We start from the raw sequence: 7,556 nt of genomic DNA on the forward strand, positions 1-7,556 counted from the left end.
GCTATGTAGTCAACATAGCTGCGTATGTGTGTGTCCGTCAGTCCACACTGTGCTTTATGATATTATATTTATCATAAAATCATTACATTCGTTTATTACTTCCTTACCAGTCGAGTAGTTTACAGCTGTTTTCAACTGTCTCCGTGGGGTAATGGTTAGTGACGAGAGCTTCGGACAAAACGGGCCTGACGAGCGATTTGTTTTTTAAAATTATTATTATATGTATAAAATCTTTCTCTCTGAGTTTACTTTTGGATAAGGAATTTATTTTTCCATTCCATTTTCTCTTCTGTTTATTACTCTAAACAGGTAGTTGGACGTGTCACAAGACAGATCAAGCAGTTAATGCCCGGTTCACACTACACGATTTTAGGCTGGTTTTTCAGCCGCCGACTGATCGGCGACAGAAACTGAAAGACGCTCGCCGAGCCGTCGCCGACTCGTCGACTCGCCGACTGACAGAAACTGAAAGACGCTCGCCGAGCCGTCGCCGACTCGTCGCAGACGACCGGCAGATATCTAGCATGTTTAATATCTAGCAGTCGGCGACTGAGAGTCGGCAGCAGCGTCTAGCTACAGCCTATGGGAACGCGGAGAGAGAACCGCGGCACCGCTGAAGATATCTCTGAAGAATGTAAAAAACTTTCAAGAATGCTTTCAAAACAGTAACCCAGCAAACACACAAACTCCTCACCTTTCTTACAACTTTACTACAACACTGTGTTTAAGTTATTGTGACAGCACTGGAGAAATAGTGCGATTGATTATATCTATGTTCACTGCAACGGAGAGATGAAATAATTCTGGCAACTTGGGACTATGGAGTGTTTAAACGGTAAAAAAAAATTATAATAACGAAAATGTGGAGTACATGTACATTGTTTTTTTCTTCTATGTGGTGTTGCTGGTTCTGGCGAGAGTTTCGTTTTCGTGTTCTCGTGTTTTTGGACGGCAGCCAGATGAGTCGGCGATTCCCCAGTTCCCCAGTCGTGTAATTCGTGAGCCCGCGTGGCCGATCAGTCATAGTAGTGCGGACGGCACAAAAACCTGACGACTGAAAAGTCGTGTAGTGTGAACCGGGCATTAGACGAGGGATTAAAGAATCCCCAATGTGGACAGTGCTCACTCGACGACCTGACAGTGGCCTTGCTTTTTCCAAAAGAGGCAGAAGGGAATTTGACTAACTCTGTTATGTTTGATATCATTTTTGAAAACTTCAACTCTTAATAAAATGAAAGTGAGTCAAGCATGAGTTTTAATTAGTTTTATTTTCTGTGGTGTATAATTTTTACCTTTATGTCAAACATCAGAATAACAAAATTGGGCAATCAAACAACTTTTGATTGTATCCATTTACTGCAATGTCTCCTACACTGTAAATAATTTAAAAAAGTAATGAAGCTGCATCTCAGTTTTTTTATTGTTTTTTTTATTACTCAAACTAAAACTGATGACAAAATTTGCCATTAATTTTTCATTCATATGGTCTTAACTGGTCTGAGAATTGGAATAAAATAACACATCTTTACAAAGTTGTTTCAAATAGACAGGAAATTCTCACAAAACTGGACAGCAGAAATGTAAAGATCACAGCCAGAGGACTGGGATGCAGCTCCTAGGTTAACTGCATCTCTCAAAGCTGTCATCTGTTCATCTGTCAGTGGGCATTCTGTGTGAGGGACAATGATTTTTGAGTGGTCATCAATGGGAAGTCCGTTGTTGTCCCACTCAATATTGGGAATCTCCATTCCCTACAAATAAGTTGTATACACTTATGTGGATAAAATAGCCACTTCCAAACTTTATACATAAACCACACTATTTGTTAAAATCATATTACACTTTCATGTACCTCTGTGCTATCTGCTGCAGGAATTGGGTGATGTGAATGACCCAGCACCCACAGTTGATTAGGGGTCATGTGGCTCTCTGTTCTTATTGGATGATTGTCCCAACCACTACAAAAAGTATCTAGGTCTTCCGGCAGGCGTGGTAGGAACACATAGTGGCAACAGAAGATGTGTGTGATGTTGGAAATGTTGAGCCCTCTCCTTCAAGGTAATGGAGAACATCATAGTAGATGCTTGTTACAACGACCCATAGACTTCACCACAGCCTTTTAATCCTGGAATATGATCAAACTGAAATACCTTGTATTAAAAATAACAAAACAACTTGCACTCAAGTTCTGAAACTTCTACTTCAAAAAAGGGCGTCGCCCCGTCAGGCGAGGTGTCCCGCCCCCTCAATTTAAATAATAAGACCCATTTATTTTACTATTGCTACCGCCCCCTCGCTCGCTCAACAATCGTCACACGCCGCCACCCCCACTGAATATGTCCTGGCACCGGTCCAGTATATATATAAATGAATAAAAAATATTAATTATAACAAATCGCTCATCAGTCGCGGGTATCGAACCCAGGCCCGTTTTGTCCGAAGCTTTCGTCACTAACCATTACCCCACGGAGACAGTTGAAAACAACTGTAAACTACTCGACTGGTAAGGAAGTAATAAACGAATGTAATGATTTTATGATAAATATAATATCATAAAGCACAGTGTGGACTGACGGACACACACATACGCAGCTATGTTGACTACATAGCGAGTTAAAAAAAAGATCAGTCTAGCGCAAACCTCTGATGTGCAACACGTCGTTTACTGTATCTTACTGAATCTTAAAAACACCACAATAGACAAATAAAGGAGTAAATACACTCACCGAAGAGGAGCCGATCCCGTGCGCCGACATAACTCACTCTCTCTCCGCCTGTGGCTTCAAACAGCGCCGTGACCAGTGGAGCGTGATTGGTTGGATTTGGTTCGATTGGAGTCTTGAATCGATTGCTCATCCTTTGTGTCCCGGATGTTTACTCTGAATATCTTTGAACTCGTATTTTAGCACGCGAAATTTTGCACGCGTATTTTGTGAGCCAAATTTGACCAATCGAATTCGAGCAACTTGAAAAAAAATCTTTTGAATTTTTTAACGCCCGAATTTTTTTTCATTGTATTTTAATAAGCATTAAATTCAAAGGCAACAAAATTCAGATGCATAATTTCAGTGCAAAAAAAATTCAGAGCTTCAAATTCAAGGGCAAACAAATTCAGTGCTTCAAATACGAATTCAAAATCCGATGGAACTATTTTTCTTCCATACTGTGCCCCATAGTGTTCGCTGAGGAGTGCCTATGCAAAATTATTGACTGGGTTTGATCACCCAGTGTCTACAACGTGAATTGAAACTTAAGATTGATGATTAAGCAATAAATTTGAAGGAAATATGCAACCCTGTATAGGGCTTGATGGGCAGCACAGCACCATAAATCATATGGAGTTTGAGATGACCAACTTGATCACTCATTTTGGTCACAGTATAATTAGCCTACCAGGCTTGGTCATAACTAAATATTCAGAACCTCACTAAACCTCACTGCATTTAAATAAGATACCAAACAAGTCCAATATGTGTGCCTGTCTCTAGCTCCACTTTATGTACGGCACAATCCACTTTCCCCCCCTCACGTGAACACCAAAACCAATAGAAGAATGCAGCAACCCGTTTTGTACAGAGTCAGTTGTGCCCAGTCTCTGGACTTGCATAGTGTCACACTCAATACTCTCTGTGACTGCACAAAATGGAGGAAGGCAGTCTAATACACAGGCAGGCTTCAAATAGCACTGTGGGGAAAAAGCCATTAGTCATGTATTATTAGACTTTTAGAACCTGAGGTAGGAGAAGGAAAGAGAGTCAAAGATGCAGCAATGAAAAAGCGGCACATTGATAAGTGCCTGTTTAGTAGGTGTCAGAGCCACCTCTGGAGACGTGAACATTTTCCAGTTGGGATTGCTGGGACACTGACAGAACAGGTCACATATGCAGAATAGCATCAGAACAAGAACAAATAGTTTTATGCTCAGGGATTAACACTACACTCACTGACAAAGAATACGCTCCATGGATTCCAAGTTAAAAGGACGAGGCTATAGTGTAAACTTGAACTTAGTTGTCAACATTGTTGTAGACAATGTGCAAGACAAAAATATGCAACAATGTTGTACTTTAGCTAGTGGTAAACACAGCCTTCGCTGATCAAATAATTAGGGCTAATTTGTTATTAGGAATTTTTTTATCCAGTCTAAGATTTCACTTATCTATAATGAGACTACAGTGTAATTGAAAACTGACTCGTATAGGCTAATTAAAAGCCAAATACAAGACATGCTGGTAGTCTTTAATACAGCAATTGATGTTGATGCGGCTCAAAATGGAAGCCAAGAATTAACAGGATCTTGACAGTATAATAATAATATAAATATGGCTTAGACTTTAACCAATTTCAAGCAGCAGCAATGAACTGTGTTTTATTTCCTAAAACATTAATGCATGTTTATATTTTATCATTTAAAATGAGCAAATTAGTCATGCATGTTTAACAAAGCCTTTCATTAGTCAGCCCACGTAGGCCATCTTTAAAGTTCATTCAAAGCCAATATATTATGCCAATTTCTGGGATTTAAAGCAAGTTTTTTACTCTCAATTTTTGTGACCTTTCATCATCATTATAAACGGCTTAAACTTGTTCCTATTGAATACCACATAAAGGAGCAGAACCTCACTAAGGACAGCATTTAAATAAGATGCCAAACGTCCCCAGTTGTGCCCAGTCTCTGGACTCACAGTGTCACACAATACTCTCTGTGACAGCACAAAATGGAGCGAGGCAGTCCAATACACAGGCGCACATCATGTGCTGGACAATTCTGACTGTGGCCTTTACAAATACAACACTGGCCTTCATCTTCTAAGCCACTTTGCAATTAATGACTGTTTGAATGGAACTACTACAGTAGTAAATGTTTAATTATGAGAGAAAAACAAAAGCACCAGATACAAAAGCTAAATTTACTTTGACCAACAACAGATATTTCCTATAATCAAACAAAAGCTCCATAAGAGAGAAAGGCTACTAAGCCTATACGTCAAGAAGATTCAGACTTCCAAGAGATTCAGATTTGAGTGATCAACATTCATTGCTATTATCCATTAATAACCACATCACCGAATAGTCTATTAATGCTCCACTGCAAGTCACAATGTGCACTAGAGACTTTTACTGAATCAGCTTCCTGCAGACTGTAACTGGGCCTCAGCTCCTCCTCCCTCTGTCCCCTCCTTCCTTTAACCTGCTGCCTTTCTCCAAATGGCAATCCCCAAACTTTTATTTCCTCGAATAAACATGTTCTGGGGAAATACAATGAAAAGCACTGGGCCAACACCAGCAAGACTTTACATAGTAAAGGCCTATTGGTGAAAGGAAACCGAAACACACATTACTTTAGCGGTTACAGCAAACTGGTATAAATTGTACGCAGAAGGTCTCTAATAAGTAAACAGGGTGATATGTGAACGAAACTAAAGCCACGAGTCTACAAACAAGCAGCTACTGTACAAGCTGCAGTTAGGTAACGCCAGAGAGGCACATTACATCTGCTCACACGGAAACTCACTCGTCCAAAGCCAATTCGATAATAACAAAATGTGCTTGCTGAGCAGAAACAACGAAATTTCACCGAATTGATACAATTTATCAACTAGGGTTGACCCGCGGTAGTGGCTGGTCGGTGGGGGCTGAGGGAGGTTCATGGCGTCGCCGCCTGCTCGGTTTTGACGTTAACTCGCCAGATAACGAGCCGCTGGCCGTCAACACGGCAGATTAACGCCTCACACGGCAAATTAACTTATGAAAACCACACACTGGAAACAAATGTGGCGTTAAAAGGTGTATAAACCCGCTGTTCGTCCCCACGGTGGCGAATACCGAGGAAGTTTTGACGTCCAAACCGCCGGAAATGTAAAACAAAAGCGAGTCGAGTGGAAACAAAAGAAAAACACACGAAACTTTCCATGGCCGCGTTTAACCGAACGAGGTCGCGAAACAAACGGCGAGGTGTCGGGTGTGAAACCCACGACCGTCGCCACACGGTGGTTCCGACGTGCGGCTGGTTTTCTTTTACGTTATTATCAACGTAACGAGCCGAGATAACGAGAAAAGTGACACGGGCTGACGTGAGGTAACGCGAACAGACACGGATACACACACACACACAAATGAGCTCAAACCGAAGTGAAGCGGCAGCACCGAGCGTGTGTGTGGGCCGCGTTTATTCGGACATTTGTGCTGAAGTCTCGTAGTTCGCTGGGTCACACGGTGAGGAGGAACCCGACGGTTAGGGCCACACTCCGGGCCACCCTCCTCCTCCTCCTCCTCGCCAGCTACGTCCTCACAACTGCTCAGCCTTGACCTCGTTTCATTGGGGGGGGAAGAAACTAAACTGACTAACAGTGATAGTGAAGTATTAAAACAGTTATTAGTTTTAGTTGGTGAAGAGTAACTTACCAGTTTCACCACTAGGGTGGACGGTGACGAGCTAGGCTAGCTAACCGAGTGAAGACCGCACAGTCGGACCACAGGGCTCCCACACAACAGACGCTATGCAGCAAAATCATCGCGGGGTATTTCCGATTTTCTGGACGATCCGTGTCCATTTCTAGTCGATTTGTCAGAAAAACGCTTTCGTGTGAGTTAGTTAAATCGACTAAAGTGTCGAGCGAAGTGTCTCCGGGCGTCTGTGTGATCGCTACAGCTGACCGACAAACCGTCCGATGTGGGGTTAACAACTTGGCACGAGCGACGACCAGACTGCTCGCTGATTGGTCCGCGAGTCCCACCAATCACGTGTGGAGAGCAACAGGGTTGGCGTGAGACGGCGAAGGGCCACACAGCCGAAGAGTTGATCTACCTCGGGAAGCTGGCGCTCTCGCTCCAAATATGTCATTGTGCATAAATACAAATCGGATTAAATTAATTAGTATAAATAACGCCTTTTAGAAACGCACATGAAGTTGAATAATGAAAAAAAACCCAAGATAATTATTATTATAAGATTAAAGTATTTTGATGATATTCCCCAAACATATGTTTTTTGGTTTACCGTTGTATTTTTACAGACTAGCATATATTTGTTTTAAATTAACAAATAAAGTCAAATACACTCCGAAGGCTTCACTTAATAAAGCATCAGACATTAGATACGTAATTTCTAACGTGGTCTGGACAGGGAAGCACTTAATATATATAACATGTAACACACACATCTACCACTTAAAGGTTAAATATAAGGTTATGGTTTTCTTTCATAAAACTTGCATGTATATGTTTTGGGGTGTATTTTAACACATTTAATTAACACCTGTGAATGGACTAATTTTCCAATGAAAAACTTTTAGTTCAAGTCCTGGCTGATATGTATCTGGATGGGACTTAAAACAAGTGGTGTGACATAACATTGAAAAGTAGAATGGGCCTGTTGACTGAATTACATTTCATAGAGCCTGTTCTGGAAATCATTACTTTAGAGATGTTAATATTATTGTTAATATTATTTCTATATTTAGTATGTCCAATATAAGTATACTCTGTTAAATTTCTGTATTATTGTCTTGTAGCCGGAATAGTTGTGAGTAGAAATGTAATATTTGTATGTTGGT

The 7,556-nt window shown here is 41.1% G+C and overlaps 1 long non-coding RNA gene across 2 annotated transcripts; it reads right to left on the reverse strand.

Annotated features, from left to right (window-relative positions):
- LOC143510353 (uncharacterized) lies at positions 1–6,860 on the reverse strand. Of its 2 annotated transcripts, none has more exons than XR_013129949.1 (3): positions 6,406–6,860; positions 1,853–6,310; positions 1–1,751 (listed from the first exon to the last, which is right to left on the reverse strand). It is a non-coding gene; the product is annotated as an uncharacterized LOC143510353 (long non-coding RNA). The 2 variants fall into 2 exon arrangements; XR_013129950.1 differs by having other exon boundaries at positions 2–2,051; positions 2,727–6,310.
- Between the last annotated feature and the right edge of the window lie 696 nt (positions 6,861–7,556).

Source organism: Brachyhypopomus gauderio, chromosome 3 (assembly GCF_052324685.1).
Source record: "Brachyhypopomus gauderio isolate BG-103 chromosome 3, BGAUD_0.2, whole genome shotgun sequence".
Taxonomy (NCBI): domain Eukaryota; kingdom Metazoa; phylum Chordata; class Actinopteri; order Gymnotiformes; family Hypopomidae; genus Brachyhypopomus; species Brachyhypopomus gauderio.